Raw genomic sequence first — 14063 nt, forward strand, 5'->3', positions numbered from 1 at the left:
ACGAGAAAACCTAGATCACCTTTAGAGCATCTCCACCAGCGGCCCCAAAATAGGCGCCAACAGGGGCGCCGGCACTGCCGTATGGGGGCGCCGGCTGAGCATCCTCTATTTGGGGATGCTGCTCCCACACCGGCGCCCCCCATACGCTAGCCGCGATAGGATTTGAAAGTTAAAATCACATTTTTTAAATGATATTCATACGAAATTCGAAAATTTAAACTAAAAAACTAAAAAATCTAGCGGTGCCATGAGCCGAATGCGCGAAGTCCAGGTCGTCGCCATCGTCGTCTGGATGGCCCGAAGGACCAGGCTGTCGTCCTTGTCGGCCGTCTCCTCCTTTGGCGCCGACAACTCCGATGGTCCGGCGAGGTCGACGAAGTTGGCGCCGTGGTCCCTGGCGGACCACACCGCCGCCTACCGCGGGTCCATTGCAATCTTCCGGCGGTCCTCGTCGATGGAGCGGGCGATGATGAAGTTACGGGCGGGGAATTCCTCCGGGTCGTCACCGCCATGGACGGCCGCCTGCGCCTCCGCCTCCATCTCCCACCATTGCTTCTTCTTCGCCGGCGGAAATGGTGGCAAGGCCGCGGCGTCCTCCTCCTCCTTGAGGCGGTGGCGGTGGCCCGACCCCGTCGTCCGACGGGCCGGAGCAGAGGACACGCGCCTCGCCCCGTCGCGGATGACGACGCCTCCGGAAGGAGGCGCGGGCGGGGTCGAGCGCGTGCGGCGGCGGCCGGCGATGAGCCGGTGCGTGAGCTTCCGGACGCCGCGGTCCGTTCAGACGCCCTCGCGAGTCGGCGCCGCCGGCGCCATGCACGCCGCATGCGGGAAGTACAACGGGTCGCGTGGCCTGTCGCCGCGGACGCGCTGGCGAAAGCTGTACTGGCGCAGCGTGGTGTCGACGTCGCGGCCGTACCACCAGGCACGGCGGCCGACGGTGTTGAAGCGGCCGCGCGAGCGGTCGGCCGCCCGCGCGAGCTCGACGGCGCGCTCATCTTCGAAACGCCGCTGCCAGGCCGGGCTGTCGACCGCGTTGTCCGGCAAGTTCCTCTCCGCCAGCGTCATCAGGCTGCGTCGTTCCCTTGCGAAGGCTTGCGTCTGCGGTCCTTCCGGTGGCGACGGTGTGGTGACCCGGCATACCACTGCATGGTGTAGTATGCAAGTCGATATAACACCAATGAAACACCGTTCCACGAGTATTATATCGCTCGAGTGGTACAACGAAACATATGCGGGTCCAAGGCATGTCTATAGAATTACAACAACGACTCTGTTACATAAGATCATCACGGCCTCCTACTTTACAATGAGGTAAAGCTGCAAATAACTCCGGAAGAACGACTCGTGATCTAATCTTATCACGGACTCTATTTATAGTGTATTTGATTAGCTAAAGAGGCTATGACTAGATTCTACCTAAATAGGAGCTAGGTTTAGGAAGCTAGTTCCCTTCTACTACTTAATCTAGGTTTTCTCCATGGTAGTTGTGGTGTTTGACTCTTCCGTGAGTTCCTGTCCCCTTGAAGTATTTGTAGACTCCTCGGTCTTCGAGTTGCACGGTAGATCCTCCTTCGATGCCTCCATATCTAAGCGGGGATTTAAGAGTGGGATGAGTACGAGCGTACTCAACAAGTTCATTATAGGAAAGAGGTGTTTAATGCACTAGCTACGGCATTAGACCGAGAAAGTCTAATACCAATGCGGGATTTCATAATCATTTCTTCAAAAGGTTGCTTTTATTCGAGAAGAACTATGTCCGTCGGCCTTCACCGGTTTACTAGAACTTCATGGAGCTCCTTTCCGGCCGCGTTCGCAGTTCCATATCCCGGAACAGGGAGTGACAGATCACGATTCATTACACTCTGCAGAGGGGTGTTGCTTTACCCATAAGAGATCTTAACCTTGGTGCCAACCGAGTCTATAGTTCTCGTCCACACTTCCTTTGGTGTGAGGCCCGGTATAAGGTCATAGCCAATCATATTCCTCCGCTACCTCATACACCCACCCGTTGATGCAAACTCCGACCACTGGGTCCTCGCCGGTGCTCTTATACCAATTAAGGACGGCCCCCGACCACGACAACGGTTCAGGTCTCTACCATGAACTCCTTCGCCGCAGTGCTGCAACCCATCATAGACCGCAATTACCGTGGGGACTTCATCGGGACCCCCACCCTACCACTTGTCCTCTCTTGGATCAAGGGTCTACGGTAAAGCGCATCCGTTGATGTACAAGAGGTGGAAATACAATTGACTATTCTGTCCCACTCCAGATCTTATGGTTAACACGGGTATTACGGCACAAGAATCATCGGCGACATTTGTTGTTTAATCCTAGATGGATATAAACCCTTGCAATGGAACCTCCACCATATCAACACAATCCATGGTTCCATTGCCCACCACATAGTCATATTCATAGTTATGAAAGTAGTGGTTTTGGTTTTTATGCAATAGTGATAACCATAGTACTTTGCAAGTAATTTGATAGAAATACTCAAATGACATGAGCAAGTGATGAACTTGCCTTTCTTGACTTGCAAGATTATGCGAGGCAAGGTCTTCGATACGTAATAACTCCAAATTCTGAAATAGCATCATCGTCCGTGAGGACGATGTTTAAAAGATGGGCAAATATGCAACAGTGCATATGTATGAGATGCAATCGTTCTAAGCTTAACCTAATCCCGATGATTTAGGATCAGTGGGTTATGGTGATTTGTTTAGGGTGTGTTGCACTTTTAGAGTGATTCCACAAACGGGGTTCTTATTAGTGTTTTGTTGTCTAAGAATCATAAACAAGTGGTATAATGCATAATAATAATCATACACACCCAAAGAATAGTTGTTGTATAATAAGTAAAGAGCAGTTGTCAATTTTTAAGTCCTATGGTGTATAGTTGATGATTACTTGTTATATACTTTAAAAGAATAACTTTGGAAGTACATGTTCTTTAATAACGAACAAGTATGATAATTAGGGTTGTGGGGTTTTATGGTTTACTATGGTTCTAATTGGGTTCTAGAGTAAGTATTAGATGGATCACAACATAGTTGGATTCATCAATAGCTAGAACTTGTAAGGGTTGAGCTAAGCCTAAGCATCTTAAGCAATTAATTACACATGGGTGCTACCAAGGTTGGTTATATCTTACTAGTGATAGATAGTTAGGGTTTATAGGTCCTATTAGGTATGATCGCTATTAAGATTCATCACAATGGTGTGATGCTGAATAGGAATGATTAAGGTTGGTGTCTTAGAAGATAGGAACTAGGGTTGGTCCTATTTGATCAGCTGAGCATGAACACATGGGATGCTAATTTAGTAATGATAGGTTACTACATTTTATGTGGTCATGGTAACCATTTAGTTGCTACTATGGTTCTATAACTACTATTGAAGTAACATAATCACATGTTAACTTGGGGTTGCAGGTTTGGAAACCCTTTAGGGTTCATATGAAGTAATGGAGCTAGAGTTCCTAATGGCATTAGGGTTTTAGAGTTGAAAACAATTTAGGGTTTTCACATAAAATAATAGGGTTAGGGTTTTAACACATATTAGAACTAGGTTTCTAAGTTGTGATACAATTATTAAAGTATTGATTGATAATATAGTTGGAATTATTAATAACCTTGAAATAGAAATAATAGTGGATCTAACATTATATTATTTTAACGAGACTTAATAAAATATAGATAAATACTATTAGGGTTTAGGGTTTTAATTAATAGTTGAAGTAATGATCGATTAAGATTCTCATATGATTAAACATAACCATATGGAACAATTGTGGTATTTTAATACAGAGTAATATTTACTATTTTCTTGAGGTGAAACATAGCAACAATAAAATTATATTTTAAGTATTTAGGTCTTAATGGCTTAAGAGTAAAATTGGTTTTCTAAAATTTAGAGGAAAATTCACATTATGGTTCTTTTGTATTTAAGATTTTCTGTTGCCAAATAATATTACTTCATTTGATTACTAGTATTGATTTTATTCAAAAGAATTCCCTAAAAGAATTACATTAAAATGTTATTTGGGTCGTGGACCATGAGGCTGCTTGGGCCAATCGGCCCAGAAGCCTGAGTGCAGCTTGGCCTAGTTTGGGGTCAACCCAAACCGACCCAAACCCTCCACTCTCTCTTCTCGTTTCTCAGTCACGCACACATGTGACGCAAACCCTCGAGCGCTCCAAGTCGATTCCCCTTTCCCTGATGGCGCTGATGTTGCTCCGGCCGACCGCTGGCCAATTCCGGCGTCGCCGCAACCGAGGCTTCGCCGCCCTCTCCCCTTTCTACTCCTCCAACTCTCCCTCGCCGCTACGCTCCCGAGCTTTTCCCCAAATCATCACCGACGAGGGCGCCGCTCCGATTGGTTGCCGGCCGTCTCCGGTACCGACGCCGGCCGCCACAGTCCGCCGACGCGATGCCTTGATACCCCATGCCGTCTCCTCTCCGTTGAGATGCTCGGCCTCGCCCCCAACGCACCTCTCTGGTAAACCCTAATTTCGCCTCCGGTGAGCCCGGCTATCGCCGGTTGATTCCGGCGCCGCCTCGCCCCGTCTTGACGCCTCCACGGAACTCTCTACCAATGCACCTTCCCAGGCGCCGTACTGCGCCCGCGCGCACGGCCTGGTTCCCATGGCTGCCCCGCTGCCTAGCATGGCTCCGGCCGATTTCGGCCCCCTCCGCCGCCGCTGCTTCTCGTCTTGACTTCGCCACGGACCTCTACACCACCTGTGCTCACACACGGCGCTGTGGCTAACCGTGGCTTGTGCTGGTTCAGTCGCTGACACGGCGCTCGTGCTCCCACGCTTCCGACTGCTCTAATTCCTCAAGTGGTGGTATTCTGGTGGCGTGTTGGTGATGGGGCTGTGAGCTGTTGTGCTCGACTCCGATGGACGGCGCTTCAAACGCAACCTCGGCGTCGATTAACACTTCTCCGCCACGGCACTTTGTGAGCTAAACCTCTCTCATCTCTGTTCATGGTTATAGTGTTTGGCTGCATCCTTACTACTTATCCATTTGTGCTACTTGGTGGTATACATGCGTGTGTAGTGAGGCTAAATAAATTATGCCCATGTAGTGGAGGCAAGAATTATTATTCCCTGTGAATTGTGGCCTGATCTAGTAATGTTTTGTTACTGCCATGTGCTATGGGTGATGCCTCCATTCGGATAATTTGCTCATTCATGACCTGATGGTCTGTGGCTACCTGACTTGAACCAGGAAAGTTCGGTCAACTGAAATACTCTAGTTATCCCTCTCGTATATTATCATTATGGGCTCAGACCTGCAAGATACAACTATCCTTTCTTGCGGATGCATGATTTACTTGATGTATTAAATACTACTACTATTTAGGTTGTACTTGGTTGGCCTGGAATCTATTTTCTGGACCCCAAGTAATTCCTGGAGTGAGTTATGTATTACTGGCTGCTTATGATGATGACTGAATTAAGTGCATAAATGATATGGGACAGTAGATGTGTTAGAATACACAAACTGATGCCCTGCTAATGTCTTGAGTATGATCTAGTTGCTCATTAGTAACTAAGAAATGATTTTTGGCGTTGTTGGATTTTACTTGTGGATCTTGGTGTCCCTTTTTTTCTAATTATAAACGGATAGGAACGAGATATGTGCTTGATTATGTGGCCTCGCCTGTGATGCAAAGGCTGAGGCATGATTTATGATATGAACAGATACTACTTGGTTGTTGTTTCTCTAAACCTCGGTGATGAACATGCATAGCACCTCTATGCAAGGCTGAGAGGAAAATCCATCTCTCCATCCTCCTAGAAGAAAATCTAGTTGAAGGGTAGATGGGCTTGGCTGCTTTTATATTTATTCCCTTTTATCTCCCCCTTTTGGTGACTATGCAAAGGCTAAAGGCGAGATACTCCTAGCTTATATTTCTGGTGAGATCCTACCTGCTGCTCTCTGTAGCTTGGTGGCTGGTTCTTGCTGGTTCTGAGCTAAGCGCATCTGGTGGCATGCCTCCTCCTCCTGTTGCTTGATCTATTTCACTGAGATCTAGGCTGTGCTTCTCGATGGTTGTCCTTGTGTTTTTTTCTAATGGATCGAGTACATGTTCTTGCTAGTATCTGCTGGAGAGATGGCTGCTAAATGGGCTGTTGGTGCGGCTGGTTTGGTGTGGTTTGCAAGGAAATGCTGCTAGTGCTACTACCGGGTGGTTTGTATACTCTTGGGCTATCTACTGTGGTGATGACAACACAGAGATTGCATGTATATGTGTGAGCTGCTAGGTAAGTTGCTTCCCCTCCATGTGCAGGGTTGCAAACTTGACTTTGTTTGCCTTATTTGCAAGGCACGGCTCAACCTTGTACTTATCCCATGTTGGCTTTTATTTGAGATACCGCCAGGTGTATATTTCCTATTGGTCTTACGTGACTAAATGGATTCAATTGATGAGCTTAAATATTGATAGTTGCATTGATAAGTAATTAAGATGATGCTTGATTACTAGACTAATAAGATGGATTAGCTTAAGTTTATATTGGTAATCAATACCAATAGTAAACTAGTTTAAATTTCAAAGTGACTTTTCAAATTAGGAGCTTGTCTAGGTTTAGAGGGACTGATCTATTGCCTTGTTACCACGGATGAATGGATCAAGTATGATTTGTCTTGTCCTTTCTCGGTTATTGATCTAATGCTGCCATTTACCCATATTGCCTACTTGCTTGATTATGATCCGAGATGATCCAGTTGTCCCTTTTATGATCCAAAGATGATTCCCTTGATCCAATGCTGCCTTTAGATTTAGATTGATCCCTCTAGCCACCAATTGGGTATTAGAACAAGTTTCTAATGTCCAATAGTTAAGCTCCAACACACTAAAATGCCACATCATTGATGATGGCAACATTTTAACATTGACCAACTATTTTCTTGCCTTTGTTGTGTATTTTGCAGGGAAAGAAGAACAAGAAGATTGAGATCAAGCTTTAGTTTAGGAATTCTTATTATTCTTTTTGTGTTGTTTTATTTCTTTTTGTAAGTTGTAACTTTATTGAATGTTGTTATTTGTAAAAAAGTTTAAATTATTTATTCATTTGGGATTATCAAATGTATTTACTTTTACATATTATATTATATACTTGTTTAAATTCCAATTTTCAATTCAAATTCTTATTTGAATTTATGTCCTTAATATTTGAATTTGAATGCAAATTGTTCTCCCAAAAAGATATGAATTCATAAAGGTCATGTCGAAATTTGTCGCACTCACATCGATGACTAACTCAATTTCACCGATGCAAGAGAAACCTCGATCCCTTTGGAGGTTTTAAACAAAAGCGCGAAAATTTTCCCGGATTTTCTATGCATGAATGCAATGCACACATCTGTTTCCTCTCTTTTTGTAACCCCAAATCCTGGGATATTACAGTCTCTCCCCCTTAAACTAAACTTCGTCCTCGAAGTTTGAACTCTCTCACGTTTCCGGAGTGTGGATCTGACTTATGCAGACTATGACTTCTTTCGAACTCCGTGGTGATCTCACCAGATATAATTGAATATATCCCTTGTCCAGATTCTTCCTGGAATCCGTTAGGTTTTGTCTTACTTGAGCTTTCATACTTCGGAGTAAATATTACTCACTTTCTCAGGTTACAGTCCACTTCTTACTTCCTCGAGGTATAAACCTCGGCTTCTGGTCTGACATCCTTCTAAAAGTAGTGTTCGATAATCTTATGAAAATAAGATCGAACTTTCTCTCGATTCGAGACCTTCATCAACTATCTTGCTCAAAGTATTGATTCATATTGGATCCAAGCTGATCCCTCGCTCTCCCCCTTAGGGTTGTCCTAATGGTTGTTAAGCTCATCTTCCCCAACCAACTAGCTCCTTGGTTAGGCTATATGTCTTTTCCTTGGCTTTCTATTGTACTATTCTAGGGTATCCTATTTGGATTGATGATGTACCCACATGGCTGTGAATACCAGTACGATATGTTAGTTGGTTATGCAACTATGGTTATTCCAACTTTACACAGGACAAGTGTATTGCCCATGAAAGCTTGAGTAATTTAAAGATATTATTCTGCAACTAATATTGTGCTACATGAAGAAGCTGTTTCAACATACTGATTGAGTCAGAACAAGTATGGTCAAAGTCCTATGCATCCGTCCTTGTGCTCCATCCACTTCCTTGTTCGAACTTCTTAGATGATGAGCTCCCCCGGTGATTTGAAAATTGGTTCATTGCTTCATTTGATCTTCGTACCAGATATGGATCCGAGCATTCTGATTTCATATGACCTAGTTGTCCACATCCAAAACAGGTAATATCCTGTTGTGTGCAATCCTTGGAATAGTGACCCATTTTTTTGCACAGTTATGGCATCAAACTTGACTATAAAACGGTGTGATTGTCTCATCTCTAGTTTGGAAATTCATCTCTGACTGAGTTTGTTGTATCTGAATTGGTTGTGGTTCCAACCTTGCCTTCCGTTTTCTTTCATTCTGCACTTCTTCATAATCATTCTCCAAAGTAATTGCGGTATCCACTAGCTCGTGGAACCTTGTGCATTTGGTTAGATTCAAGCTGCATTTTCAGGAATGGATTCATCCCTTTTAAGAACCTTTTTATCCTTTTCTCCTCTGTGTTCACATCCTCTGCTGCATAACGTGATAAACGATCAAACTCTACTAGATATTTCCATACCGACAAGTCATTACTGCTTCAAGGTCTCAAACTCTCTTCTCTTTAGTTCCATGATACTTTCGGGAACACGGGCTTCTCGGAACTTCTTCTTAAACTCGTCCCACGTGAAAACATGTTCCGTAGGTTGAATTAGAGTCACGTTATCCCACCATAACGCTGCTAGTCCTGATAGTAGATAGGTGGCATATCTAACCTTCTCTTCATCATTACACCGAACTGTATTTAATTTCCGCTCAGTGTCCCTCAACCAATCATCCGCATCCATAGGTTCTGGTGCGGTAGCAAAAGTCCGTGGATTGGTTTGTAGGAATTCCGTAAGACTCACTCCTTTTGGCCCTCCATTTCTGATACCTCCATTATTCTCACGTATCAAACGACTGAAAAACTCATTTTGTTGTGCTAAGTTTGCTGCTCTATCCTCAACCATCCTTTCCATGTACTCAAAGAATTCTTGCTCAAGCAGGACAGGGGTTGATGTTGACGATCTAGTGGCGGATAATGCCTCTTCCATCCGCTTAGCTTCTCTTTCCTGACCTTCTTTTGCCTCCCTCTCTTCATGAGTCGTTACTATTTCCTCAGTTGGTTGGTAACTCATCTCTCCCTCACGCGATCCCATTTACCCTCTAGACCTGTAACATCAAGAAAGAACTCAATGATGCAACATGCATTTGCACACCAAGGTCAAACTTCATGCACGGATCTAGTCAATCAATGAAAATCCAATAAAAATCCAAGAAGATTCAGCTTTGTGCTTATAATACACACCATCATAAGCCTGAATAATGATAGTTGAGTAAGACATCTCTAAACATCGAGCTGAGATGTGTAGTATATAACACCACATAAGATAGGTTTGTATCGTGATACTTAGCACGAATATATGGAAGTCTACTATTTGTCTCAACCTTTACCTTAATTGCACAATTGCAATAAGATAACTTGAAACAAGGTGGTCTAGAATAGTTAAGGTTAACCTAATTTTCTTTGGAATTAATAACTTAGCTTTTATTATGTTGAGGACTACTTCATATGGTATATCTAGATTCTAGCATAGTTATTCTAAACACATAACTATTGGACTATAGCTCCTATACTTCCAAGTGTTTCTATTGTAAAACTATGGTCATGATGTGCTTGGCACACTTCTTATTGTTCTGGAACACAATTCTTGCACTATTTGTTTAGCACTTAGCTTCTTATTGTACTCCTCCTAAATACTTTAGATGTTCTACTTCATCACATAATGACTCTCAAGTGAATCATATATGATTTGCAACTCTACCATGTAGGTAGACATATATTATTCCTATCACTCTTCCTTATCTCCCATGATTGACTCATCATGGTCTATAATACCTCATATCCAGTTGTTTTTATCACTTACTTGTCAGTGGTTTCACATGTCTAGATAATTTTACTTACTCATTACTTATCTGGGTCTACATCTTCTATTAGGATATCTTAATTAACTTAATCACTTGATATAACTCCTATTACAGCTCTGGATAACTCTTACTTAACCATAACCTGTGTTGGTACACATCTTCCAATAGGACATCTTCCTTATGGTTGTATCCTCTCTTTGGACTACCATGTATTGTATACCAACTGTGATCTACTCATATATTGTTTTAGGGACTTAATGGTGTGCTCTATGTTTAGCTAACTAACTTAAGGAAGAAACATTGACTTAAGTGTGTCGGGATTATTCTCAAGTGAATATCCATCTCAAGTCATAAGAAGTATTTGGTTTACACGGGACAATTTCCTATAGACACTACCAATCCTATAGGTCTCCTTTAAAGGGTTTTAATCCTAAGGTCAAAGCATTTGCTACTGATACCAAGCTGTGGTGACCCGGCATACCACCGCATGGTGTAGTATGCAAGTCTGATATAACACCAATGAAACACCGTTCCACGAGTATTATATCGCTCGAGTGGTACAACAGAAACATATGCGGGTCCAAGGCATGTCTATAGAATTACAACAACGACTCCGTTACATAAGATCATCACGGCCTCCTACTTTACAATGAGGTAAAACGCAAATAACTCCAGAAGAACGACTCGTGATCTAATCTTATCACGGACTCTATTTATAGAGTATTTGATTAGCTAAAGAGGCTATGACTAGATTCTACCTAAATAGGAGCTAGGTTTAGGAAGCTAGTTCCCTTCTACTACTTAATCTAGGTTTTCTCCATGGTAGTTGTGGTGTTTGACTCTTCCGGCAGGTTCCTGTCCCCTTGAAGTATTTGTAGACTCCTCGGTCTTCGAGTTGCACGGTAGATCCTCCTTCGATGCCTCCATATCTAAGCGGGGATTTAAGAGTGGGATGAGTACGAGCGTACTCAACAAGTTCATTATAGGAAAGAGGTGTTTAATGCACTAGCTACGGCATTAGACCAGAAAGTCTAATACCAATGCAGGATTTCATAATCATTTCTTCAAAAGGTTGCTTTTATTCAGAAGAACTATGTCCGTCAGCCTTCACCGGTTTACTAGAACTTCATGGAGCTCCTTTCCGGCCGCGTTCGCAGTTCCATATCCCGGAACGAGGAGTGACGGATCACGATTCATTACACTCTGCGAGAGGGTGTTGCTTTACCCATAAGAGATCTTAACCTTGGTGCCAACCGAGTCTATAGTTCTCGTCCACACTTCCTTTGGTGTGAGGCCCGGTATAAGGTCATAGCCAATCATATTCCTCCGCTACCTCATACACCCACCCGTTGATGCAAACTCCGACCACGGGTCCTCGCCGGTGCTCTTATACCAATTAAGGACGGCCCCAGACCACGACAACAGTTAAGGTCTCTACCATGAACTCCTTCGCCGGCAGCTGCAACCCATCATAGACCGCAATTACCGTGGGGACTTCATCGGGACCCCCACCCTACCACTTGTCCTCTCTTGGATCAAGGGTACCACTTGTCCTCTCTTGGATCAAGGGTCTACGGTAAAGCGCATCCGTTGATGTACAAGAGGTGGAAATACAATTGACTATTCCGTCCCACTCCGGATCTTATGGTTAACACGGGTATTACGGCACAAGAATCACTGGCGACATTTGTTGTTTAATCCTAGATGGATATAAACCCTTGCAATGGAACCTCCACCATATCAACACAATCCATGGTTCCATTGCCCACCACATAGTCATATTCATAGTTATGAAAGTAGTGGTTTTGGTTTTTATGCAATAGTGATAACCATAGTACTTTGCAAGTAATTTGATAGAAATACTCAAATGACATGAGCAAGTGATGAACTTGCCTTTCTTGACTTGCAAGATTATGCGAGGCAAGGTCTTCGATACGTAATAACTCCAAATTCTGAAATAGCATCATCGTCCGGTAAGGACGATGTTTAAAGATGGGCAAATATGCAACAGTGCATATGTATGAGATGCAATCGTTCTAAGCTTAACCTAATCCCGATGATTTAGGATCAGTGGGTTATGGTGATTTGTTTAGGGTGTGTTGCACTTTTAGAGTGATTCCACAAACAGGGTTCTTATTAGTGTTTTGTTGTCTAAGAATCATAAACAAGTGGTATAATGCATAATAATAATCATACACACCCAAGGAATAGTTGTTGTATAATAAGTAAAGAGCAGTTGTCAATTTTTAAGTCCTATGGTGTATAGTTGATGATTACTTGTTATATACTTTAAAAGAATAACTTTGGAAGTACATGTTCTTTAATAACGAACAAGTATGATAATTAGGGTTGTGGGGTTTTATGGTTTACTATGGTTCTAATTGGGTTCTAGAGTAAGTATTAGATGGATCACAACATAGTTGGATTCATCAATAGCTAGAACTTGTAAGGGTTGAGCTAAGCCTAAGCATCTTAAGCAATTAATTACACATGGGTGCTACCAAGGTTGGTTATATCTTACTAGTGATAGATAGTTAGGGTTTATAGGTCCTATTAGGTATGATCGCTATTAAGATTCATCACAATGGTGTGATGCTTGAATAGGAATGATTAAGGTTGGTGTCTTAGAAGATAGGAACTAGGGTTGGTCCTATTTGATCAGTGAGCATGAACACATGGGATGCTAATTTAGTAATGATAGGTTACTACATTTTATGTGGTCATGGTAACCATTTAGTTGCTACTATGGTTCTATAACTACTATTGAAGTAACATAATCACATGTTAACTTGGGGTTGCGGGTTTGGAAACCCTTTAGGGTTCATATGAAGTAATGGAGCTAGAGTTCCTAATGGCATTAGGGTTTTAGAGTTGAAAACAATTTAGGGTTTTCACATAAAATAATAGGGTTAGGGTTTTAACACATATTAGAACTAGGTTTCTAAGTTGTGATACAATTATTAAAGTATTGATTGATAATATAGTTGGAATTATTAATAACCTTGAAATAGAAATAATAGTGGATCTAACATTATATTATTTTAACAGACTTAATAAAATATAGATAAATACTATTAGGGTTTAGGGTTTTAATTAATAGTTGAAGTAATGATCGATTAAGATTCTCATATGATTAAACATAACCATATGGAACAATTGTGGTATTTTAATACGGAGTAATATTTACTATTTTCTTGAGGTGAAACATAGCAACAATAAAATTATATTTTAAGTATTTAGGTCTTAATGGCTTAAGAGTAAAATTGGTTTTCTAAAATTTAGAGGAAAATTCACATTATGGTTCTTTTGTATTTAAGATTTTCTGTTGCCAAATAATATTACTTCATTTGATTACTAGTATTGATTTTATTCAAAAGAATTCCCTAAAAGAATTACATTAAAATGTTATTTGGGCTGTGGACCATGAGGCTGCTGGGCCAATCGGCCCAAGAAGCCTGGTCTGGCTTGGCCTAGTTTGGGGTCAACCCAAACCGACCCAAACCCTCCACTATCTCTTCTCGTTTCTCAGTCACGCACACATGTGACGCAAACCCTCGAGCGCTCCAAGTCGATTCCCCTTTCCCTAATGGCGCTGATGTTGCTCCGGCCGGCCGCTGGCCAACTCCGGCGTCGCCGCAACCGAGGCTTCGCCGCCCTCTCCCCTTTCTACTCCTCCAACTCTCCCTCGCCGCTACGCTCCCGAGCTTTTCCCCAAATCATCACCGACGAGGGCGCCGCTCCGATTGGTTGCCGGCCGTCTCCGGTACCGACGCCGGCCGCCACAGTCCGCCGACGCGATGCCTTGATACCCCATGCCGTCTCCTCTCCGTTGAGATGCTCGGCCTCGCCCCCAACGCACCTCTCTGGTAAACCCTAATTTCGCCTCCGGTGAGCCCGGCTATCGCCGGTTGATTCCGGCGCCGCCTCACCCCGTCTTGACGCCTCCACGGAACTCTCTACCAATGCACCTTCCCAGGCGCC

Source organism: Lolium rigidum, chromosome 7, assembly GCF_022539505.1.
Source record: "Lolium rigidum isolate FL_2022 chromosome 7, APGP_CSIRO_Lrig_0.1, whole genome shotgun sequence".
Taxonomy (NCBI): Eukaryota; Viridiplantae; Streptophyta; class Magnoliopsida; order Poales; family Poaceae; genus Lolium; species Lolium rigidum.